A 26,617-nucleotide genomic window follows, 5' to 3' on the forward strand; every position below is an offset into this window, starting at 1 on the left:
CAACAGAAAAACTATATTATAATGGAATTAAATATCTGGGAATGGGGCTTAAATCAAGAGCGGGTGATTGCTTAACAAAATGCAATGGATTCACAGACAAGGTTGTTTATGCTCTTCTGGATATTTTTTTATTTTCTGTGAGAAGTTGGCCTGATATGCAGTGCTCACTATTCTAGTGATCACTATGTATCAGTCCAAATAACCCTTATTGATGACTGGTTGTAAGTCAACCGTAGACCAGCTATCCTAGTAGCATGGACAAGAGCAGTCTTTAGGCTAAACTCTAGAGGGCGTGTTAAGCCAGCTGTTATACCATCACATATACCCCTTGAACACCAAGTGAAAGGACACCACACAAGTGGTTATAAAAAATAAAAGGATATTTATTTAGAACAAAACAACCCTGGACTCTTTATGAGGACAGGGTGCTAAGCACAATACAAATCTCTTACGAAAATACTTCAAGTTGCACAATTTACACAACTGCCCGAGGGGCAAGAAAAACCATATACTCTAAAAGTGGAATGCGAAATTACTAGCAGATAAGTACTACTCTAATAGACTTTAGGATCGCTAGGACTTGACTACTGAACCTTCAGATTACTAACAGGAGGCCTAGGGGGATCGGGTGCAGAGTGTGCACTCTCAGGCGGAATGCGGGACAAAGTCTATGGTTGCTAGATTTCGTAAAGTTAGTGTTATCGGACAAATCCGACTAGGTAGAGCTGAAACGAAAAAGGATCTGGACCCTTGGATAGTGAGGCTATGCTGGAGCACCGAAATGCTGAGGTTACCTAGCCCAGGGGCTGCGGCTGCATAGGTCTGGAAAGACGTCGGGAATCCTCGTTGCAGTCTATGGAGCCTGAAAGAAGAAGTTGCTTGCAGGCGACCAGTGAAGAGATTCGGAGGGATCCAAGCCTGGATCAATGATGGAGGATACCTGTAAGCAGAGGGGACCAAGTCCTGAATCACTAGCCAGTGATCAGATGGGCACCAGGATGGCACCGGATGGAGTCACCTCGACCAGGTGAGTGGGCGACGCTGGGCTCTGCAGTCTCACGGACCAGGAGGCGTTGTCGGCGACCAGGATGGAGGTGCGAGCTGTCCCACGAAGGTATATGCTGTCGACGTCGCTGGACCCAGGATTGGGGCAACAAGTCTTGGCAAATGCAAGCCCACGCGGTGGACTTAAAATGGCGTCTGGAGCGGACCAGGAGGGTCCAGGGTGCTCCACTGTTGGAGGGGAGCAAGGGCCAGTCTGGAGCAACCAGACCAGCGGTGTTGTCGTCGTGGTGCGTTGTCAAGAGGGCCACAAGCCAGCAGGCAAGTAGCCGGACAACGCGGTGAGCAGCAAAGAGCAAAAGGGCCCCACGCAGATCTGGTGGATGCTGGGGGGCTGGTCTTCGGTGCTGGAGCTGCTCAGGGTTAGGGCTTCTCGAACCCCAAAGCACTCACTCAAGGATCCCTCGGCGGTCGTGCTGGATAAGCGTCGTGCAGTTCTGAAGATGGCCGGTCCCTCGAGGTCTCGTAACACCCACGGATCTCAGCTGGGCTGATGATGTAGGTAGAGGTCAGAGGTGCCAGGGAAGCCGGGTCTCGTCGTGCTGGTCGGTCGGATTCCGGAGGAAGGACGTGCAGCAAACCGCAGTGTTCTTAGATGGTGCCTGCGGGTGCAGGGTGACTACTCCTTAGTCACAAAGGAAAAATCTTAGGAAGAAGTCTTGAGTTCCTTTCGTAGAAAGTCGTTTCAGGATTCAAAGATGATCTAATTTGGAAGGGGGCCCGCTCCTATCTTTATACTAGGAAAAGGGGCTGGCACGCGACTAGGTCCTGCCCATGGGTGGGACCAGGAAGGGGGGTGGTTACACCCCTCTCCCATGCCGGACTTTCCCCAGCTCAGGGGCTGGTGTGCCCCTGGAACTGGTTCTAGCCGGCCTATGCAGAGTGAGCACCGGGGTGCCACTTGCAGTCACCTTCCTCTAAAGCCCTGCCTACCCAGGATACACAAAACCCTGTCTGGGATGGTGCTAGCACCGCCCCTGACATGAAACCCTTTGTCCAAGCCTCCCTTGCTGGAAGGACTCCCAGCAGCAGGAGGTCAGACTTGAGGCTTGAGTTAACTTTAACCGGGGTTCACAGTTACATACATGTCATGTCCCTCTAGAAGGGTGGAATGCTAACCCCGTCGCCAGAATTGGCGAGGGGTTAGTATTCCAATTCGTATGACACCTTACTCGACATGTTTTGATAAAGCGATACCAGAGTTAGCATATAACCGCGAGGATTATAATGCACTTAAGGGTATATGGTACGCGTTATCATGGAACAGCTATTAGGACTTGGTTCCGCAAACGGGCTCAGCTCATGCCAGAGCACCATCTCACATGATTCCGAGCACTCTGCCTTCAGGATTGTCAAGGCCTGCCATAGGAGTGAACTGATCGGAATCTATGTGTCCATTTTAGGGTTAGATATAGGTATACTATATCTAAAGCAAAGGGTGATTACACCACCTTGCCCCAGCTGTCGTGCAGCTAGTTGTGTAAGATTTAGATGGCCAGCCAGGGGTGGCATAATACATGCTGCAGCCCCTGGTAGGCCCTGGGTACACCTATGCCCTGAGTTACAGGGTCTGATAAGGTGGCCCAGTACCAATTGGTAAATGCACCTAAGGTACACGTGTCAATTTAGTGAGAGAATAGCAAGGCTGTGGGTCTGATTAGCAGGCCCACAGCCAGAGAAGTCGTAAACCAGTGAAGCAAAAAGCAAAAATCTGGGGTGATCATAGGATTGCAGACCCTACTCTCCTACATTTTCATCTTCTGAAATCTTATGCAGGACTATTTGGTTTGGTGAATGAAAGTACAGAACACATGTCGTAGGCAGGTCCGCGCCAAGGAGCATAATAGATCACATATTATGAACCCCTATGCACGGTTTGGTAAAGCAATGCCATCGTGCCATAAATTGTACATCTTCTGAACAGTCTTTTTCTTTCCAATAATGAGCGCAACATTCATGCAATCCACTGAGGGTACTCCAGTTTCATAATGAATATTTATTACAATTTAGTTTAGCGATTACTGTTCCCTCTATCTAGGGTGTATAAGACTGGCAGTGGTAGAACTAATCTTTGGTCAGGGCCACAGGCTTCCTAGCTGTATTCCTATAGGCACTTGGTTACAAGGAGTTGGAGGCACAGAGGGGGTGGTCATCTAGCTCACCCACTGTAAATGAGTGTGCAGCTGCCCGTCAATGGGATACTTTGCCATAATATACCTTGGACAGGCACACAGAGGCTGCCTGTGACATATGACAAACCTGTATGGCTTTACACTATGTACATTAATTAGTAACAGAGTCCAGTGGACTGCACATGTGTGTGTTCTATATAAATGGTCTTGATTAGCAGGCTGGAACGGTCATGCCAGATGTACCAGCCTGCCATCCGATCTACTGTTTCTTTCTCTGAAACCAGAGAAGCCCGATAAGTTAGGTGAGTTAGCCCAACCAGTTCTTTAAATCTCATATGTAGCTCCACAAAATCTCCAGGAATTCAGCCCTTTAAATTAGTAGAGTGCTTGTTGATAGAGGTCAGCTCACCTTTGTATCCCATTTCTCAGGATGAAGTCATTTCAGTTCTCTTAAATCCACTTCTACTTATGACCCTTATCCTCCTGGCTTTCTGACATTATTGGCCTTAGCACTATCTACCCATCTCTGACATGCCATACATGTATTTATTAAACAAAAAAAACGCATCAGGCCTCTCTCCATCATGTCCGTTTTTGCTTGTTGGTTAAGTGGAAGGTCAGTGAATGGTAGGTTACTTGCTTTTTATACCAGACAATTGAGACTTCAAGCTGCCCACAGGACTGAGACCTCCCGAGAGTAGCCCTCAATTTTCTGGGCACTACGTGGTATCAAGGTTACCCCCTGGACTACTGTAGTTCGGTTTATCCATGGCATATGACATGGTTGACCATTCCATACTTGTCAACCGTCTCAAGGAATTCAGTCTTGGCACACAACTTATTAATGTGTTAGGTCTTTTGGACAGCTCTTCACCCATTTCTCTGCAACACCTCTGCTCAAAGAAATCCCACAAAGAATATTTAGCCCACATAAAACTGGCTCCTTCACCAATTCTTTTAACATACTTCTTCAGCCACTAGGCCAACTGATTAAAACGTATAATTTTTAGGTGCTATCCTATGCAGAGTACACAAATTCTCATCAGGTTCTCTGCAAACTCAGCTACTCTTCTTTGAGAATGCATGCTGTCTGTACAGAACTGGACGGTGGCTAACTTCATTAAACTGAATGGAGACACAACCAAAATTTTGGATACTGGAAACAGTTCCAAATATGACCTGGTCTAGGCCCCGTTGGACCCCAATTCATGGGTGCTCTTCCCTCTTTCACCAGTGAAGTGAAAAAGGATTAGTTTACCTGTAACTCCAGTTCTCTTGTAAGGGGAAGTCCATTATAGTCATCTGCTTTTAAATAGTTTCACCTATTTGCGGGTATCCTGGATCACTTTCAATATCATATTGTCTTAAGTGTAGACATTCGTCCTTCTTCAAGAAGGCCTGCAAAACACTACAGTATGTACACAGTATTCAGCTTACAACCACAGACTACAGTGAAAAAATTCGAGATTGTACTTACAAAAAAGGGCAAAAATACCCATATGTCTAATTTTGGAGAAAAACGTGAAAAAAAGTTTAAATTCATTCACAAACCCTTTTTGTAAAAGAAGATGAAGGATAGCATAACAGAGTATCCCAAAGGAGGCAGTTATGTGGTTTTCAAAACTGCTTATGTGCCTTTTAGTGTCCAGAGACCACCAGTATCCCATCAACAAGTGGCAGTTGACTTAGTTATTTTTACGGCTCCTGGTGACAGGATCTTGAAGAACTCCACTAGGCCTTTCCCTTCACAATTCACATAGATTTTTTGCTACATCTTCATTTGATGTTTTTCATCTCTCCCTTGCAGTTTCTGCTTTTTTCCCGACAGAAAATTGTGGTATTTTGTCAAATAAAATGCCTTCTTTACCAAGTGACTTGCCTGTGTTAGAAAGAAGACCAATTCAGACAGCCCCATTCTCTGTCTAGGCAGCATGTTCCTGAAGATTTTCAAAACGCCAGAGGTTTCTCAAGGGTACAAGGGAGAAGAAACGGTCTAAAGGTAGGCCTTTAGAGTGAGGAGTGGGTTAGCCCTCTACCAGTGCTCTGACATCTACATTTGAAGAGCGAGGAGAGGCTATGTCCTCTACCAGTGCTCTGTTTACCTGTGAAGAGCGAGACAATGTTCAGACCTCTAACAGGGCTCTGCCATTTACTTCTAAAGGACGTGGAAGGTCCAAAAGGAAAATGCTACTTACCAGTATGCATCACTTCTTGGCATGTAGAGCAACAGAAGATCATACTTTTGCATAGATGGTCATCTGGTGTTGGGCTCGGATGCTTGCACCTTGTTGTTGTCTTGGAAGAAGTCTTTGTAGTCACGAGATAGGTGGCGCCTCCCTTGGATGATAGTGCGCATGGGCATCGACTCCATCTTTAGATTGTTTTTCGCCATGATGCGAAATGATGGAGTTTGTAAGAAACAGAAAAGATGTCCATGTGAATGTATCTAAGTAAGATAACACTGGAACAGATACTGGTCCCGGGAGGTGGGTGGGTGTATGATATTCTGCAGCTCTACATACCAAGAACAGATGCATACTGGTAAGTAGCATTTTCCATTCGAGGCATATGAGCTGCAGAATTCATACTTTTGTATAGACTGTACAGCAGTGTCTTCCTTAGCGGTGGTCACCTGTATCTGTTGCAGTGGTTCTGAAAAGTGTCTTTAGAACAGCTTGGCCTACAGAAGCCTGTTGCTTTGCCTGCACATCTACACAATAGTCTTTGGTGAAGGTGTGTGTAATAGACTATGTAGCTACCTCACAAATGTCTAGGGGGATTTTCCCTAAGAATGCCATGGATGTCCCTAGTTTACGTGTTGTGTGCAATAGGGGGAATTGTTATTATGTGTTTTGCCTTTAGGTAGCATATTTGAATGCATTTAACTATCAATCTGGCAATTCCAGCTTTAGAGATGGGGTTTCTTTTATGCGGTGGAGAGAAGGCTACAAACAGTTGGTTTGTCTTTCTAAAAGGTTTAGTCCTGTCAATGTAATAAAGTAGAGCTCTATTTACATCTAGTGTGTGAAGAGCTCGCTCGGTTTTGAAAGAACCCTGGTAACTCTACAGATTGATTAAGATGAAAAGCAGAGATTACTTTTGGAAAGAATTTTGGATTGGTTCGAGGCCACCTTGCTACGATGTATTTGTAAGAATGGTTCTTCTATGGTTACAGCCTGGATCTCACTCACTCTTCTGAGAGAGGTGATTGCGACAAGGAAAGCTACTTTCCATGTTAGGAACTGCAGTTCGCATTTGTGTAAAGGTTCAAATGAAGGACCCATGAGCCTAGTAAGTACAATGTTTAGATTCCACACTGGGGATGGTGGCAGTGTGGGAGGAATTATCCTTTTAAGACCTTCCATAAAAGCTTTGATAGCAGGTACTCTGAACAATGACAAATGTCTGTTTTGCAGTAAGGCGGCAAGGGCAGCCAGATGCAATCTCATGGATGAGTAAGCTAGATTACATCTTTGTAGATGCAGTAATAGCAAATGATGTTCTGAATTGAAGCATCTAGCTGGTCAAGTTTGTTGTGATTGCAGTAAATGATGAAGTGTTTCCATTTTGGCTGCTCTAGTAGTAGGGCGTCTGGCTTCTTTGATAAGGTTCATACAGTCCTGTTGGAGGTTAAGGTAACCAAACTCTAGGATTTCAGGAGCAGATCGCTAGATTCAGTTGTGCTGGATATGGGTGCCTTATCTCTCCATGGTTCTGTGGTAGCAGTGTTGGGGAGAGTTGTAATTTTTGGAGTGGAACTACTGAGAGTTTAAGGAGTGTTGTGAAAAATGGTTGCCGTGCCCATGTGGGAGCAACTAGGATCATTTTGAGAGACTGTTGCTTGAGCTTGCGTACTATGAGTGGGAGTGGCGGAAAAGCATACGCAAATCTGCCTGACCAGTTCACCCATATTGCATTGCCCTTTGACAACGGATATGGAAACCTGGCGGGGAAGGTTGGGCATTTTGGGATGCGTGTGTGGCAAACAGATCTGTTTCTGGTTGGCCCCACAGGTGGAAAAATGGTTGAAGAACTTGAGGATGAAGTTCCCATTCATGGATCTGCTGTGTCTGACGACTGAGCAGATCGGCAATCTGACTGTGTACTCCCAGAAGAGGTTCTGGCAGAAGATATAGATTTTGTGGAATGGCCCATCTCCATATACTTTGTGCTAGCTGAGACAGCTGCAACGAGTGTGTTCCTTCTTTTTTTAATATAATATATTGCTGTCATATTGTCAGTGCGCACTAGGACAGTTTTTTTGAGAAGATGTGCTTGGAATGACTTTAACGCTAGAAATATTGCTGTAAATTCTAGGTGATTGATGTGGAGCAGTTTGTCGGGTGGTCCACTTGCCCTGAATTGTATGGTTTAAGAGATGGGCTCCCCAGCCGGTGAGTAATGTGTCCGCTGTTAGAACTATCTGTAGATTTGGTCTAGGAACGGCCGCCCTCTGGAAAGGTTTTGTGTATTCCACCACTGCAGAGAGCGATGTGTGCGGCTGTCCAACACCAGATCTGTAAGTTGACCTTGATCCTAATTCCACCGACATGCTAAGCATTCTTGTAATGGACGCATCCGAAGTCTTGCGTGAGGTACTATGATAATGCAAGAAGCCATCATTCCTATGAGCTGCATAAACACTCGAGCTGGGAAGAGTGTGTTGTGGTTGAAATTTTGTGATGAGGTTTGCATACTTGCTATCCAGGCTGGATTGGGGTATGCTAGAGCTTTCGAAGTGTCTATGGTGGCCCCTAGATACTGATGTATGTAGGAGGGCTGTAGATGTGACTTTGCGTTGTTGATTGTGAACTCCAAGTGGTATAGCAGAAGAATTGTTTGGTAAGTGATGTACACTGAATGTGACTTGGCTTTTATCAGCCAGTAGTCTAGGTATGGAAACACATGGTTTTGCTGTCTTTACAAGTGTGCAGCTACCACTGAGAGACACTTTGTGAAGACCATGGATGCTGTGGTTACCCCGAATGGGAGAACATTGAACTGATAATGTTGGCCGTTCACTGTGAACCTTAGATACTTCCTGTGAGCAGGGTGTATGGGAATATGGAAGTTGGCGTCCTTGAGATCTAATGTTGCAAGGAAGTCGCCTAGTTGAAGTAGTGGAAGGACTTGTTGAAGAGTGATCATATGAAAGTGATCGGACTGTATGTAGAAGTTGAGAGGTCTAAGGTCCATTATTGGTTTGAGAGTACCGTCCTTTTGGGGGATTAGAAAATATAGGGAGTAAACTCCTGTTCTTGATGCTCATGGGGAACTGGTTCTATTGCATGCTTTTGAAGCAGTGAGAGAACTTCCTGTTTGAGGAGCGTTAGATGTTCTGTGGACATTGGATGCTGTTTGGGTGGTATGTTGGTGGAGTTGAAGGAAGTTCCAGGCAGTAACCATACTGGATAATTTGTCTTACCCACTTGTCTGTAGTGATGGAATTCCAGAAAGGTAGGAGGTGTGAGTGTTACCATTCGACCGGAGTGGAATGGTCTCAAGGAAGTGAAGGGAAATTACTGTTAGTGGGGGAGGTGCGAGTATTGTTACCACGGCCTCCCCCTTTGTTATTTCCACTGTACCCACTTCTGAAATATCACTTGTTAGGGAATGTTTGTGTGGGACTTTTGTAGGAGGAGGAAGCAGTACCTGTACTGATGTTTTTGGATGCACCCCTATAAAAGGAGTGAGGAAAGGAGCCTCGTGTATCGTGTGTTTACGCAATGCTTGTTTTATGAGCACTGCGCAACTAGAAGAAAGGCCTTGTTTCTAATGTTGGGTCTCCAGCTGGGCCGAAAAGTTGTTCCTGACTGAACAGCTGATTGAGGATAGTAGATTGCACTTCTTGTTTGAAGCCATGAAATGCGCAACCATGCATTTCTTTGCAGTAAGACACTAGTGTTAATTGATCTAGATGCAGTGTCTGCTGCATCGAGGGCACATTTATTGGATGCGTTTATTAACTTGCCCTCCTGAATCAAATCATTGGCTTTGGCCTTGTATTGGTCAGGCAAATGCTGCAGTAGGCCCTCAAGCTCGTCTTAGTGAGCTTCATCATATCTGGAAAGTGATGCTTGTGCATTAGCTATCCTCCAGTAATTAGCTGCTTGGGAGGCAAGTTGTTTGCCAGAAGCATCTAGCAGTTTTGACTCTTTGTCTGGAGGTGGGGCATCACCGGAGGTTTGGGAGTTGGGCCGCTTCCTAGCATTTGTCACTCCCAGGTAATCTAAGGGGAGTTGACCCTTAATGTAGGTGTGATCATTAGGGGCGGGTTTATATTTTTAATCAATCCGAGGATTGAGAATCCTAGTCCTGACGGGGTCTTTGAAGATGTCTGGAGCATGTTTAATGACACCTTTAAACATGGGTAATGTTTGTACTGTCATTTGTGACTGTGCAAAAGTGTCTACCAGAAAGTCCTCCTCTGTGGGGTCTGAATGCATTTGTACGCCATGATATTGGGCAGCCTTATCAATGAGCTGACTACAGCCAATGTCATCAGGGGGAGATGGTCTGGTTGGGTATGCCTCTGGATCAGGAAGCTCTGAAGGATCTACAGGATGACTATAGTTATCCCATGTGTCCTGTGGTATATGAGTGTCATCAGGATCATTGAAGGGGACATTATTTCCACTCCCACCCCCTAGGTCATCATCCTGTGGTGATGGTAAGTATGGAGTAAGTATAGGAGACTTTGGAGGAGAGAAAGGCTCAGTAGGAAGAACAAGAGAAGAGGGTCTAAATGGTGAAGTTGCACAGTCTTTTTGCTTCACAGGCACGTCAGGAATGTGTGGGGTGCCGCATTTTCTTTTGTTCGAGGGGGTACTGATAATATGTCCTGTTTAGGGTTCACATGCAGTGTTTTCTGTTTCGGATCGATGAGATCTGGTGAAAACAGTTCCCCCTCGTGGACGTGTGCTTTCGGCGCAGATTTTTTCGATTCGGGACGTGGTTTAGGTTTGCCTGGAGCCTTTGAAGGGGTTTTTATGACCTTCGGCTTCGCTGTCGATTCCGAAATCTTTTTTGGATCCGAAGGTTTTTTAGGTGTCTTCGGTTCAGAGGCATTTTGTTTTTTTGGTGCCATAGCACTTGACGTAGAGTCCTTTTTAGCGACAGTCAGATATGTTCCTGCTTTCGATACAGACAGTGCTTTAGGGGCACTAATGTGCGGCTTGCTGGGTCCCGAGCCGCTGGAAGGCTTTTCTTTTATCTTCGGGGCCGGGCCTGGAGGCGGGGCTTTGAAGTGTTCTTCGGTCTCGACTAAGGCCTTCAGGCGAAGTTTTGACCAGTGCCTTCTTTTTGGGCGGGGTAGGGTCAGTTATACTCACTCGTTGACCTGGAGTGATGTGGTCATCGGAGTAGTCGTCATCGGCCTCGGATAAGATATTGAGCTCCTCTGAATCCTCTGCCTCTGGGACATCGGGGACTTCATTGAAGATCTACTCTGGCACCAGTGCTGATCATTGCGCCATGACGATCGTCTAGCTCGGCGATCACAAATAGTTTTCTTGGATCAAAAAGAGGTTCAGGCCTGGCAAGGTTTTTCTTCGTGTTCAGGCGAGACACAAAGGTTACAGACCTTGTGATGGTCGCTGTGGGGAAATTTAACTCCACACTGGGGGCATTTTTTTAAATGGATTCCTTTCCATTAGCCAGACGCCCGAATGGCATTGATAGGCCCCGTGGCGACGACTGGAACGGGACAATTCTTGAGTTCTCGTCGAGGCACGCAAACTAAACAATACCGTAGATTTGTGATGTTTTGTGGGTCGAAGAGGTCTGGAAACACGGTACCAAACCGGAGAGCTGAAGTTACAACCTAACCTGATGGCGGAAAAAAAACAATCTAAGGATGGAGTCGATGCACACGATCGTCCAAGGGAGGAGTTACCTATCTCCTGACTAAAAAAAAACTTCTTCCAAGCCAACAACAAGGTGCAAGCATCCGAGTCCAACACCAGATGGAGATCTATGCAAAAGTATGAATTCTGCAGCTCATATGCCTCGAACTGGGGAGTTTAAACATTCAAATTGTGGTTCAAAATTATAGATACATGGGTATATTTACCCTTTTAAAAAAAAAAAAAAAAGTACAATATGAAGAATTTCTCCACTGTAGCCTGTGGTCATAGGGAGTATAATGCACACTTCAAGCGTTTTGTGGGCCTTGCTGAAGGGCGAACGTCTACTTTTAAGATATTATATGGAAAGTGCTCCGGGATCCCCACGCTAGGGCAGGACTATTCAAAACATTATCAATGGACATCCCTTACGAGAGAACCTAGGTTTCGGTACTGATCAAAACCTTTCCTTTAATAATATACAGATTCAGAAAATATGAGCTTTAAAAAAATATATATTTTCATTGCACATTTTCTATAAATACAAATATCCCAACCCCACTCCCCTCCCACACGCTAAGAAGTGTCAACAACTTCTCTGTCCATTCTCGAGGAACCTACATACTTTCCACATGGAATGATTTGAATTCAAATATAGACACAGTCAATCTCGATCTATAGCAATTTACCACTTAAAAGCCATCTCATGTAATTTAAAGTGCATTGTGCTGAGGTAGACAATATACACAGGAACCCTCCAAGAAGCAAAAATCATACACATAAAATACCATCTACCCCTTTTGCTTTAAGGGCCTTGTGTGATTTAAAATGCATTATGCTCAGGTAAACGATATATATATATATATATATATATATATATATATTTATACTTTCCGAAAAACGAAACATGCTAAAATCAGCTAACCTATTCAGTTAGAGGTACCCATATTTTGATTTTCTTCCTTGCCTGCTCATTCTGAGAAATAGCTTTCTACAGATTGTAAACCGATTACAGCCGACCCAACCATTGTTGTAACAATGGGGGGTTTGGGTCCAACCATGCAGAGGCTATTAGTCTTCAAATGGCCATTGGAACACCAACAAAATACTCTACCTCCTGTGCCACTTCTATTTGCACTCCCAGGATAATTAGGCTTGGAGTCACTTACTTTTATTTCCAATGTAAACTCAAAAAAAATAAATCAGTGATTACATTCTTCAGAGAGTTTAGCCTGCTGCATGTGGCAAACATGTGTACTATGCCAGCACAAAGCAAAGAACACTGAGGACATCTAGTTCCTTTACCCACTCCCCCATTTTGCTATCCTGGTGATGTAGGAAGCTGGATTTGTATACTATACCAAAATAAGGTATAGTGTGCACAGAGTCCTGTGGAACCCCAAAGGTAGGCAGAGGTAAAAGTAGATAGCACCTTACTCTCTATTTGTGGTAGTTTGGGCGAGCAGTAAGGCTTTATCAAAAGGTAGTGTTAAGCATTTTTGTACACACTCAGGCAGCAAATTATGTCACACACTTAAAGACTGAACTGAGACTAATTTGTTTGTTTAACATTTTTTTAGTTATATTTATTTTCTAGAACTAAGCATACCTGGCACCAGTAAGTGGAACTTGTACTTTTCAAGGCAGGTTGAACAATACAAGCAAGCTGAATGAAAAGGTTATTTGTTACAGGTTTGTAAATCTTTTCAGTACAGTGGAAAATACTGTAAGACTAACTTTTGATTGCTTTACAGATTACTTTAGGGATTCATTTTTCTACTCAGTGTGATGTGCCTAGATATCACACTGGGACATTTCCTAAAGAAGAGGTAAGTAAAGCAGTTTTTAGTTATTTGCAGTTTTTCAAGTTCTCATACAGAACCAACTCCACACAACAGTTTAAGGAAAACCAGTCAATGTATTCCTATGGAGAAAATGTGGTTATCGGTTAACAGGTAAGTACTTGGTTGTGGGAGTTGGTATTCTGGGGTAAGAATCCGGGTCCCCCCACGGTCAAGGCTGCACTCTTGAAACACCCTCAGCAGCACTAGGGCAGCTGGGTGCTGAGGCCCAATGTTATCCAATGGGAGATAGGAGGCTTCCGGTAAGTGGCTGCTCACAAGCAGGCCACAAGGTTGTGGGAGCAACGCTCCTGGTATTAGGCTCTGGGTAAAGGGAAGCACACCTGCAGAGGCGCTGGGGCGGCTGGGTGGAGGGTGCTGTTTTGGCTTCTGGTGCCCTGCTGATTTCAATGGCGATTCTCTGGTGTCAACAGAGACTGCAGGCTTGGGGACGAAGATCTTCTGGATTTGACCACCGGTTGGAGAGGTAAGTTGAGATGCATGGGGATGCTGGAACACAGTCTGTTGGGCCACCCAAGGGCTAGTTGTGGTCGAGGGGGAGCCTCCATAAAGAGGCTGTAGGCTTCACTTGGAGATTCGAGGCAGGTCAGATCACCAGATCTCAGGTCAGGATTGCCGGGCAGACGACCTCGTGGTGTTGGGCCACTCGCACTCGGGCCATAGGAGTCAGGTGCAAAGTAGTACAGACTCACGGTTTTGGCTGGGGTCAGAGTCTGTTGGTGAGCAAATCGTGTGCTCACAGGAGACAAAGTCTTTGACTTAAAAGTCAAGGGCCTCCGGGTTCTCGAGTATGCTGGCTGCAGGACACACCGGAACTTCTCTGGAGCAGGTTCAAGGAGGGGACAGACCGGTGGGGCTGGGGTCAAGTCAGTGGGCATCCTCTCTTAGTTCAGCCCGGCTTCTTTGGTCCTACTTCTTAAAGTCAATTCTTCTCTGAGGAGGCAAGGTTCAGGGTTGCCCCCAGAATACTAAATTTATGGGTGTTACAGGTAAGTAAAGGTTGGGACCAATGGGTCGTAAACCAGTGGGAGGGGGGCATATGCCTCACTCTGGTTGGCTGGGTTCCACCCCCCCTCCCCCTTCGTTTTCCCACTGATTCTCCGGCCCAAAGTGGGGGTCAGAACCAGTGGGAGCCAGTTGCTGGAAGCAGGTAAGGGCTGGGGTAGCTCACAAAGGCGGCAAGCCTTGGAAGCTTTCCCTCCGTGGACCCTGCCCATCCTGGGAAAAGAGGAGTGGCACCTCATTACAGGATGTGCATTGTTTCAGACCCAGAGAGCAGCAGGCTCTTGACCCAGGGGTCCAGAAACATGTCTGGTGGTGGCAGCTGGCGAGCCTGAACACTAGCGGTAGGTCGTTTTTTAGGGGGCATCTCCAAGATGCACTCAGTGCATTTTTCATTAAATCCCACACTGGCATCAGTGTGGGTTTAATGTCTTGAGGAGCTGGCTATCAAACTTCCCGAGTTTTCAGTAAAGCCATTATGGGTCTGTGGAGTTCGTAATGACAAACTCCCAGGACCTATGCTAAAGAAATACCTCAATCTAGACAAGCTGGGAAAAAAACTCAATCATCTCACAGAAACCATGTCTTGAAAAACTGCTATAAAAAAAGCCTGTAAACAATCACAGGAGTTTGTTGAAACAAAACTACACACATAGAAGGCAGAAATTAGGGGAAACCTAAAATCGCCATTAGTAACTTAAAATTTAAAGTAATCCATACAGGAACTAGGAACAAAAAAAGACCATGAAATGATGGCCTACAGGACGAATCCTTTAAGGCATATACTGCTCTCACTGCCATTCCACTAGCAAATGTGCACAATGAGGCATTAATAACGGTGGCGTTTCTAGGTACTCTAAGGAAAGCAGTGGTATTGATCCTTCCAAAAGCAAGCGAAGATCCATTAGAGTGCGAGTCTTACAGGTACTTAAATATTTTTTTACATCGATATCTGGTAAGTTGTCACCACAGTGCACCTAGCCACAACAGTCAGAAGCCTTATACATGAGGATCAGTCACAGTTCGGGAGTAGTCCAAATACCACAGTTTCTGCTTCTGGAACATTCCAAAAATACGAGGGAAACATGTACTGCGTAGCCAGGAGGCACACAAGGCCTTTGACACGGACTGACACTTTAGATTTAAAGCTCTAAGAAAATATAGTTTGGGTAACGTGTACAATGGGTACCTTGAACTATATAGATAAGGTTATCTGTGCCACAACTTAAGATAAAAGACAGATAGCCAGGGAGACGAGGCAGGGATGGCCCTTGGCCCCAGTCTTTATACTGGTAACCATGACACTGGCACAGATAGAACAATACACGCACACAGGAAATGGCATAGCAGTGAAGAATGAACATCATGTTACATCATTATATACAGACCATATACTTTTAATGATTAGACCCAGTGGAGACAGTGTTGAGCAGAAAATAAATTACGAGAGGTGGAAGTACTATTGGGCTCCAAGTAAAATATAATCTAAAGAGTATTCTCATTCAGAGATGAGTGGGCGTTTGAGAAATGTCTGCTGACTGTGCAGCAGGCCCCTTTCCGGTATCTAGATATCGATACAGTGGGAATAGTTAAGAGGTATATGAAAAAAAGACTTTAAAGTGTTTCTAAAATCCTTAGATAAACAAAAAATTTGTGAAAATGGCTCAAATTCCCCAGTCACGAATGGCAAGAACCACTTTAAGCAAAAAGATGTAGGTAACGCACCACATGCCACCGTTAATAAAAAAAACTATCTAGAAAGAAGATGGACAAATGGGGAAACTATATTTGTAGAGGGGAAAAAAGACAATCGAGGTCCTGAAAATGCCTTGGGAGTAAGCAGGAATGTTTGCCATTCAGGGCATATGATAATGCCACATAGTCTTAGTTTATCAGACCATGTAAGAGGGAGGCAAACCTGGGCTTAACTAGCAAACCAACTAGAAAACAAAAGATAACCTTGTAAGCCCTGCCACAGTGTCCAGGAAATTAATTCATATGTTACACGTGCACGTACACACAATCCTAAAAGTAAGAAACAGTAATAAAACAAAAACAATACAAATAAATGAACATGCAACATACGCAATGAGGAGCACTGACTTGTGGCAGACATTCCAAATATGAATGTCTTAAGAGAACGATAACAGGAAGCCTCAACAACCAAGGTGATGTATGAGTAGGGCAGATAAATGTCGATTTCTGTGCAATATGGAATATTAGAAAATACACTTTCTTATTTATGCGAGACTGGTCTTATCCATTAGAAAAAGATAGTCGTTCTTCCTAAATAAACCCGATATTCAGAAGATCACCTCCGAATATTGTAAATAGAAGAGGAGGGCAAACATCCAAGCTGTACAAAGCGTGTATACAATTAGGCAAAATACGACTAGCTGAAAGAAGCCTGACATGAAAACTTACATGGAAAGTTAAGACATCAGGATTAGTGCAAAATATTAGCAATTTTTCACAAAGGTACCAGTACAAGAAATGGTATCTAATATAGCAAAAAAACTGCCGGTGGGTGTATAAAGTGGACAAATATGGGACATTCAATAGCTCTTTCTACTCCGAAGAACTTTACAGAACACCAGAGGGACTATACATCTGCAGATAAGCTCTCTAATCCAAAAAGACAAGTTGTCTTTGATATCGTAAGACCGTCATGGGATACAGGCACACTTAAATCTACGAAATCACCAGGCCAAGAAGTGTACACAGTTGAGTTTTATAAATCTTATAAATGTAGCTCGACTCCAAAGCTGACTGGGCAGTAGAATTATTCTAAGGGTGATGTCCTCCATGTGTAAGGTAGGACCTCACAGCTGTGCTGAAATCAAGGAAGGAACCTTATCTCTGCTACACAGACAGGCCCACAGGCTTGCTTAATATTGAAATGAAGATTCTAGACGCATAGATTTCATTATATCAGATCTGGTTAATCTAGACCAATATAATGCTTATCTGGGTCCGCTGCTCACTCTAAAAGAAAAGAGCCACACAGGGGTCACAGCAATCCTGATATTGGTAGAAGCAGAAAAGTCCTTCGACTGGCTGGACTCGTCCTTTGTGAATTCAGTTTGACAGGAGGTGGGCTTAGTCCCGGATGCCTCTCTATGGTCATAGCAAAATATTTCAGTGGCTCACAGCAAGGTCTGGTCTTAATGTGGAAACGTTCAGATCTGAATTATAAATAGGCATGCGGTGGGCATGACACTGTTAATCAAGTCATTAAGAAAGTCCGATTAGCTCAGTCTCTAGGTGTTATCTAACTAGACAGCCAGTGACGCACTCAACGGTGAATAAGTACTGCATGCGTTCAGACAAAAGACATGGACTTTTTTTCATTTATCAATCCAAGATGTGGAGAACAGTAGCTCTTAAAAATGTATTATATGGATGAGAGGATCTGGGATTTGAGTGAAGCAACACGGGCGAGTTGGGTGAGAAGCAACAAGGCAGGCAGGGGGAGAAGCAGCACCAGGGAGAGAACAAGGGCTACAGCAACGTGGAGGGGAGAACAAAGGACTGAGACCAACACAAATGCTAGTGCTAGGAAAGAAGCACATGGATGCGACAGCAATGTGTGTGGGGGTGAAGTTCCCTAGGGAGACAGTTTGAACACGCATGCACTTATAGCATGCTTAAATAAAAAGAAAAAATTGTGCCCTAAAAGCAAGCATAGGAAGAATAGAAGTCAGCCAGTCAAAGAGGTGGCAAACAGGCTATGCACCATGGGAGGAACAATTCAGGACGGAGAAGCTGAAACAAGGAAAGTCATCTAATAGAAAGCAAGCAAATAAGAGTAAACAAGTTAACCAATAGTAAGCAACTGATGGGTGGTAAGGCGTTGTATATCCTAGGTTACTCAAAGTATGTCCTTTGCAGACAGGCATCTTTTGCTATATGGTAGGTTCGAACTATCTAAAACTGGTGTTACTCGAACCCATATAGATCATGGAATTCTGCCAGGGACTTGGAGTTGGACAATGCATAGGCCAGGCTGTCACTCGTCATAATACATGCTAAATTTGCATAAAATGTGAAATTAACTGGCTACTTAATGGTAGACTGTTTTGGCCTTTACCCATTATGTGCCATCATATTGTGGGAAAACCAGGGCTAGCAATTTAAAGCATGGATGAGATAAGATAAGCTGGCAAGCCAAGATATAGTCCTCCAGGTCAAATTCTAACAGGCCAACTTATTATTCACTCTACCAAGGTCAATAAATTGAGTATTATTAAAATACCTCCTAGTTACAGTGATGAACAGCACTAACTGTGGTGTATATAGTGTTCGATAAAAAAACCCTATTAAACCAATGACTCAACTTGCTTAATTGCAATAAATAGTTACTTTGTTAAAAATAAATATTGTCAAGCTACTAACAAAGCACTTCACTGGCACATAGACCATTCTTTTTACTGCCACTCTAGAAAGAATAAACCCAGTCGATCAAAATTAATTTTTTAACTGTACCTTGCAAGTCATAACTTAAAGAAAATTACTCAAGCACAGTTTATGTACCGTAATATATGAATGAATGAATATAATAGGTTTAAAGCACGGACTTAGCCTAGAGGCATAAAGGCGCTGCGGACAGAGATCAGTGTGTCAAACGTTCACAAGCTGCAGAGCTAAAGGATTAAGGCAGATGACGCTTAGAACAAGTGAAAAGCCAGATCTTCAAAGATTTCCGGAATAAAGAGTGTGTTTCCAGAGTGGAAATTGGGAGAGGAAGCAGATTCCACAGGTTGGCTCCTATCAGCGAGAATGCCCTCCACCACCTGATTTTCCTAAAACTAGGAACTGTTACCCAATTCTTGCTAACAGATCTCAAGTTCTTGCTAGGGATGTATCTGTTCAAGTTCAGAAATTTGTATAGCGCACTACTCACGCATAGGGTCTCAAGGCGCTTGTGGGAGGGGGTGCATTATTTATCGAATAGCCAGGTTTTAAGCTCCTTTCTGAAGGAAATGTGGTTCTGTGTGAGGCGGAGGTGATTGGGGAGAGAGTTCCAGGTCTTGGCCGCCAGGTAGGAGAAGGATCTCCCTCCCATGGTGGATCTGTGGATGCGCGGAACTACGGCAAGCGCTTGGTTGGAGGATCTTAGTTGGCGGGTGGGTGTGTAGAAGGACAGTCGTGTGTTGAGGCATTCGGGTCCTAGTTTGTAGAGGGCCTTGTGAGCGTGGGTGAGGAGACGGAACGTTATTCTCTTGTTGACGGGAAGCCAGTGGAGGTCTTTCAGGAGGCTGGTAATGTGAGCTTGGCGAGGGATGTCTAATAAGAGTCTGGCCAATGCATTTTGGATGCGTTGGAGATTTTTCTGTAATTTTGCTGTAGTTCCGGCGTAGAGGGTGTTTCCGTAGTCCAGTCGGCTAGTGACCAGTGCGTGGGTGACCGTCTTTCTTGTTTCGGTGGGGATCCAACGGAAGATTTTTTTGAGCGTACGGAGTACGTTGAAGCAAGAGGATGTGACGGCGTTAACTTGTCTGGTCATCGAGAGGGAGGAGTCTAGGATGAAGCCCAGGTTGCATGCGTGGTCTGTGGGTATGGGTGCTGTGCCCAGGGGCGATGGCCACCAGGAGTCGTCCCAGGCAGAGGGTGAAGATCCTAGGATGAGAACTTCCGTTTTGTCTGAGTTAAGTTTTAGGCGGCTGTTTTTCATCCATTCGGCTACTTCTTTCATGCCTTCATGAAGATTGGTTTTGGCGGTGTTGGGGTCTTTGGCGAGGGAAAGGATCAGCTGGGCGTCGTCAGCGTAGGATATGATGTTGAGGTTGTGTTGTCGCGCGATGGATGCGAGTGGACTCATGTAAACGTTGAAGAGGGTGGGACTGAGTGATGATCCTTATAGGACTCCGCAGATGACTTTGGTGGCCTCTGATTTGAAAGGGGGGGGGAGTCAGACTCTCTGGGTTCTCCCGGCGAGGAACGAGATGATCCAGTTCAGGGCTTTTCCTTGCATTCCGACGTTGCAGAGGCGTTGTATGAGGGTGCTGTGACAGACTGTGTCGAAGGCGGCGGAGAGGTCGAGTAGGATGAGGGCAGCTGTTTCTCCGTTGTCCAGTAGCGTTCAGATGTCATCTGTCGCTGCAATGAGGGCGGTTTCGGTGCTGTGTTTGGCTCGAGGGAGTTGTGAGTTCAAGGAAGACGGCGAGCTGGTTATTGACGGCTTTCTCAATTACTTTGGCAGGGAATGGGAGGAGGGAAATGGGGCGGTAGTTCTGAAGTTCAGAGGGGTCAGCTGTGGGCTTCTTCAGGAGGGCAGTGAGTTCGGCGTGTTTCCAGCTTTCTGGGAAGGTAGCGGAGTTGAAGGAGCAGTTGATGACATCACGGAGATGGGGTGCGAGGATGGAGTCTGCTTTGTTGAAGATGTGGTGGGGGCAGGGGTCGGTTGGCGAGCCTGAATGGATGGAATTCATTAGGCGGATGGTGTCTTCAGTGGTGATTGGGTTCCAGGCGATAAGGTTGTTAGAGAGCGGATTGGGTTTGGATGTGGGTGGGGTGGGCTGTTCTTTTGAAATGTTCTTTAAGCTGTTATGTATGTCGGCGATTTTGTTGTAGAAGGATGATAATGAGTCGCAGAGGTTTTGGGAGGGAGTAATGTCGTTTAAGGCTGCGGTGGGGTTGGTAAATTCTTTGACGATGTTGAATAGTTCCTTGCTGTTGTGGGCGTTGTCGTCTAGACGATCCTTGAAAGCTGATTTCTTGGTGGATCGGATCAATTGGTGGTGTTTGCGGGTGGCTGCCTTGAAGGTGGTCAGGTTGTCAGTGGTTGGGTTTTTTCTCCATGTTTTTTCGAGGGTGCAGCATAGTTTCTTGGAATTCTTAAGGTCATCGTTGAACCAGGGGGCCTTTTTGCTACCTTGTTTGATCTGGTGGTTTTTTAGGGGTGCTAATTCGTCAGCGCTGTGAGTGATCCATTGTTTGAGTTGGGTGGCAGCTTCGTTTGGGTCTGATGAGAGGGCTGGAGGGTTTTGGTTGAGCGATGCGATGATTTGGTCGGTGGTGATTTTGTTCCAGTTTCTTCGAGGAATAGGTTGTGTGGGGTTGTGGGTCATGGTAGTTTTATAGCTGAAGTGAATACAGCTGTGGTCCGTCCAATGGAGAGCTGTGGTATGATTAAAGGAGATGTGTTTGCTGGAGGTGAAGATAGGGTCGAGCGTGTGTCCGGCTAAGTGGGTGGGGGTGTCAACAAGTTGTTTCAGTCCGAGATTGGTGTTGCAGTCGTTTTTCTTTTCCAGGTGAAAGTTGAAGTCTCCCAGTAGAATGTAGTTCTCGGAGGGGAGGGCATGTGGGCTGATGAAGTCTGTGATGTCTTCACTGAATTGTTTACGGGTTCCTGGTGGTCTGTAGATGAGGGTGCCTCCAAGTGTGGTCCTGGGGTCGGTATGGATCTGGAAGTGTAGGTGTTCGGCGGTTGTAAGGTTATTGTCGAGGCTGGTTGTGATTCTGATGGTGTTCTTATGGACGATGGCGATGCCTCCTCCTGTTTGGTTGGTGCGGTCTTTTCGGATGATCTTGTATGTGTCCGGGATGGCTATGGCGATGTCGGGTGCTGATGATGCGTTCATCCAAGTTTCTGTGAGGAAGGCGATGTCCAGTGACGCAGTGTAAAGTAGGTCCCAGAGTTCTGTGGCGTGTTTGTGGATCGAGCGGGTGTTTAGCAGGATGCATTTTAGGTGGTTAGGGTCAGAGCTGTGTTTGGAGATCGTGGATTTGGTGTGGGTTTTGATGCAGGTGAACTTGCAGGAGTGGCAGGCGAAGGGTCCGTGGGAACGTCCTGGGGCGGCTTCGTAGCATTGTGGTGTGCGTCCAGGGTTAAAAGCTAAGAGGGTGGCGGCGTCATACGTTATGAGGGAGGGGTGCGGTTTGCGGGGACCAGGGGGTCTGGCGCTGGGCGCGTTCCAGGCGCGGACGGGCGTAGACTGGCTTACCTTTGGCAGACCTTCGGCGCGCATGGGGTGCGACCGCTGCGCGTGAACGCGGGAGCATCTGTCATAAATGGATAGTGAAAGGGGAGGGGCGAGGGAGGGTCAGCAGGGAGGCGGGGTGGAGATCAGGGGAAGGCGGCAGGACAACAGCAAACAAAATGGCAGCAAGCAGGCAGTCTTAAAACAACACTGGGGCACAATGGAGGCGAGCGCGATGTCAAAGGCGGAGGTGCAAATAGAATATACAATTGCAGGCACTAATATTATTTCAGGCAGCACGGTGCAGGAACTGCTGTCGCACAAGCGCACTTTGGTAGCTTGACGATGTAAATTGCCTCGGTGGATTGAAACAATAATGCTCGGCGGCCGGGGCAATCTAGTGCTACGCACTAACTAGACGCTTCTTTAGCTGTGCAGGCTCAAGAAGAGTGTGAGACATTTTGTTAATGCCTTCAGAACCCCCATTGTGAACAGCCTTATGAACCAGGCATAAGGCCTTGAACACAATTCTCCTCCCAAGCGGGAGCCAGTGAAGGCTCCTAATGGTGGCGGAGAACGTGTGAAATTTAGGGAGACCCCATCACCAGCCTGGCGGCTGCATTCTGCACCAATTGGAGACGATGCAGGAGTCGCTTACTTATCCCTAAATAAAGGGCATTGCAGTAATCCAGCCTGGATACCACAAGGGCAACCACTACCGGTTGCCGACCTGGAAGGGTAAGAAAACGGAAGATCTTCCTAAGAGCCTGTATCATCCCAAAACAGGTCGAAACAGTTCTGTTTATTTGTGACCTCAGAGAAAGAGGAGTCTACAATAATGCCTAGATTCTTGGCACTGAGACAAGGGATGGGGCAAGATCCTAGAGAAACAGGCCACCAGGCCTCTGACCATATGTCCAACTTGTCTCCGAAGATTAAAACATCAGTTTTATCCCCATTGAGTCGAAGATAGTTCACAACCATCCATGCAGCCACCGCCTCATGCAGTTTTTGAAATTTACTGCTGAGGCCGAGACACTCTGTGATGAAATCAGAATCGGAGTGTCATCAGCGTAGCAAAGGACTTCTAGACCAAAAGACCTAACCACGGCGGCGAGCGGGGCTACATAGATATTGGAGAGTAGGACTCAATGAGGATCCCTGAGGGACTCCACAAAAAAGTTGTTTGGGCATACAGAAATTGCCCCATCTTAACTATTTGTGAACGATCCGTGAGGAACAATGACAGCAGATTAAGTGCGGAATCTTTACCCCAATTTCCTGGAGCCTACCAACCAGTCTACTCGGAGAGATCGTATTGAAGGCTGCAGTCAGGTCCAGGAGAATCAGCAGGGTAGTGTGACCAGCGCCAACCTGTTGCCGAATGTTGTTAGAGATAACGGTTAGTGCAGACTCCTTGATGTGTTCACTCCTGAAACCATGTTGCAAACCATCAAGCAGTTGGAATTCCTCCAAGTAGCAACTGAGATGGTGGTTAAGATGTTTTTCCAAGATCTTAGCTGGAACGGGCAACAGGGAAATGGGCCGATAGTTTTTTGGTTCGGTCGGTGCAAGAGAGGCCTTCTTAAGCAGAGGTTTTACCACTGCAGTTTTCCATGCGGTGGGAAATTTGCCAGCGGAAATGGCAGTATTAAGGATAGCCGTTAGAGGAGATACAACAGCCTCACTTCCCAGTTTCAGAATCTTAAGAGGACATGATTCAAGGGGAGAACCAGATCTAATCTCACTTAACAGCAACTCAGTGTCTTCTTGAAGAATAGGCGGAAAAAGACGCCAGTAGATTTAAACATTGAAACCTGGGCTAAATGTGGCATAATCGCATGAGTTTTCGGGCAGAAACTGAACAAGACTGCGACAGGTGAATATCAGACAATGAGCTAACAAAAATCACGTTAGTGACCATACAGGTTGTAACAGAAAATAGGTAGACCGACCACGGCTGTCTTAATCAGACATCAAATGTTATATTCCTATAGTACAGGTTTAAAATTAGTGACAATTTAACCAGTTTTTTAATATGGATGTAGCAAACACTAGGCAGCTTACTGGGTTTTTTGAGAAACTCCTCAAAACGTTCACAAACTACTAAAAGTAGAGGACGTTAAAAGCTGATAGGATAGTAATTTCTACAACATAGACAAGGGAAACTTTATTAGTGTTCTAAAAAATCTCAACGAGGACATGAGTAATTTATCTGCACCTACAGGGAAGGACTTAATTACAATCAGGGGAGGGTACTTCAATATTGAAATTTGTTCACATGCGCATTGTGGGTTAATGGATAATGATGCATATTATAACACCTATACACCTCACTCCGATAGGGGCGAAAGTTATAATGAGGTTATGGCCGCTCATGACCTTGGTTTTGCTAATAAGCTTTGTTCCCCACCAGTAGAGTTTGGTCCCACGTTTATTGGCAGAGGCCTTAGCTCTACGATAGAGTTCATCATAATTCCAAACCGGTACGCAACCTGGATCAACAAATTTATTATTTACCCCAATGGGTTAAGCGATCACCTCCCGCTGAGGGTAAAACACCTTCACTCCGCATTTTTTACTCCGCATACCTTTACTCATACCATTATAACGCAGGTACCACTACTCCGCAAAATATTACAACGCATTATATAATACGCTTTTACCACGCATGCTTTTACAACGAAATTCGTTGTGAAAGCATGAATGGTAAAAGCATATGTTTTTTATATTTAAGTGTAAGGTAAGTATATGGTTTTAGTTTGTGGGTGTTGGAGTATATGTTTTAGGGGTTCAGGGTTATTTTAAGGGTGGGTTTGGGTTATGGGGGTACAGGGGTATTTAAGGGTTAAGGGATAGGTTTGGGTATTGGGACATAGGGGTATTTTTAGGCTTTAGGGATAGGTTTGAGTTTTGGGGTACAGGGGTAATTTTAGGGTTCAGGGCTAGGTTTGGGTTTTGGGGTACTGGGGTATTTTTAGGGTTTAGAGCTAGGTTTGGGTTTTGGGGTACAGGGATATTTTTAGGGTTTAGAGCTAGGTTTGGGTTACAAGGGTATTTTTAGTGCTCAGGGGTATTTTTGGGTACAGGGGTATTTTTAGGTTTCAGGGGTATGTTTGGGTTTTGGGGTACAGGGGTATTTTTAGGGTTCAAGGCTAGGTTTGGGGGTACAGGGGTATTTTTAGGGTGCAGGGGTAGGTTTGGGTTTTGGGGTACAGGGGTATTTTTAGGGTTCAGGGGTAGGTTTGGGTTTTGGGGTACAGGTGTATTTTTAGGGTTCAGGGCTAGGTTTGGGTTTTGGGGTACAGGGGTAATTTTAGGGTTCAGGGCCAGGTTTGAGTTTTGGGGTACAGGGTATATTTATTGGGTTAAGATGGGTTAGTGTTTAAGGGTGTTGGGGTATTTTAAGGAGTAAGGGTGGGTTAGGATTTTGGGGTGCTGGGGTATTTGAAGGGAGCAGCGTGGTATTAGATTTTAGGGTTGAAAGTATTTTTTAAAATGTAATATATATATTTATGTTTTTAAATTATTTTTTATAAAAATTTAAATGTTAAATATATATATATATATATATATATATATATATATATATTTATATACATATGCATTATTTGGTATATATATTTGTATGTATGTAGATATATATATGTATACACTATATATATATATATATATATTACCTACTGGCAGTCGCCAGTAGGTATATATAGTTAGGACCTAGTTACCATAGGAAATTCTGAACATTCTATTGGGAATAACTTTGGCGCCGATTGAGAGATCTGCCTGAAATGTTCCTTAAATTTGCCTCACTGCGCTCCACACCTTCCCTGAAAGTTTCGGGGGGATTCGTCAAGCGGGGCCGAGAAAAAAGGGGGGTCCCAAAACGTGTTTTCCCCATGTTAATTTCCATAGGGACATTCTGACAAGGCTACAGCTCGAACGGCTGAACGGAATTATACCAGATTTGGCAAAATGGTAGGGACTGGTATGCAGCAGTGCCTTTTGTATGTTTGATGTAAATCCCTCCAGTAGTTCTTGAGAAAATTGAATTTGAAATTTTTCAAATAGCATTTGCTATGGGACCTTTAGACACAGCTACAGCCCGAACGGCTGAACGGAATTACACCAAACTTGGCAAAATGGTAGGGACAGGATGCAGTAGTGTCTTTTCTATATTTGGTTAAAATCCCTCCAGTAGTTGTTGAGAAAATGAATTTGAGCAAATTATATATCTATATGAGCTCAACATTCTATTGGGAATAACTTTGGTGCAGATTGAGTAATCTGTGTGGAATCTTCCAGAATTTGGGTCAGCTCCGCTCCTTCCCTGAAAGTTTCGGGGGGATTCGTCAAGTGGGGGCCGAAAGGGGGGTCCCAAAACGTGCATTCCCCATGTTAATTTCCATAGGGACCTTTAGTCACGGCTACAGCCCTAACAGCTGAATGGAATTACACCAAACTTGGCAAAATGGTAGGGCCTGGAATGCAGAAGTGCCTTTGCTATGTTTGGTGAAAATCCCTCCAGTAGTTCTTGAGAAAATTGAATTAGAAATTTTTCAAAATGGCATTTCTATGGGACCTTTAGACACGGCTACAGCACGAACGGCTGAACGGAATTACACCAAACTTGGCAAAATGGTAGGGACAGGTATGCAGTAGTGCCTTTTCTATATTTGGTGAAAATCCCTCCTAACTATATAAGGCCTGAAACCTATGGTTTTTTAAGTGAATATATATATATATATATATATATATATATATATATATATATATATATATATATATATATCTCC

General features: G+C 44.9%; 1 protein-coding gene across 11 annotated transcripts in view; it reads right to left on the minus strand.

Moving 5' to 3' along the window:
- Positions 1 to 26,617, minus strand: part of GRN (granulin precursor) — a 1,328,618-nt gene that overhangs the window by 540,666 nt on the left and 761,335 nt on the right. The window lies entirely within an intron of this gene.

This window comes from Lissotriton vulgaris, chromosome 5, assembly GCF_964263255.1.
Source record: "Lissotriton vulgaris chromosome 5, aLisVul1.2, whole genome shotgun sequence".
NCBI classification, from domain to species: Eukaryota; Metazoa; Chordata; class Amphibia; order Caudata; family Salamandridae; genus Lissotriton; species Lissotriton vulgaris.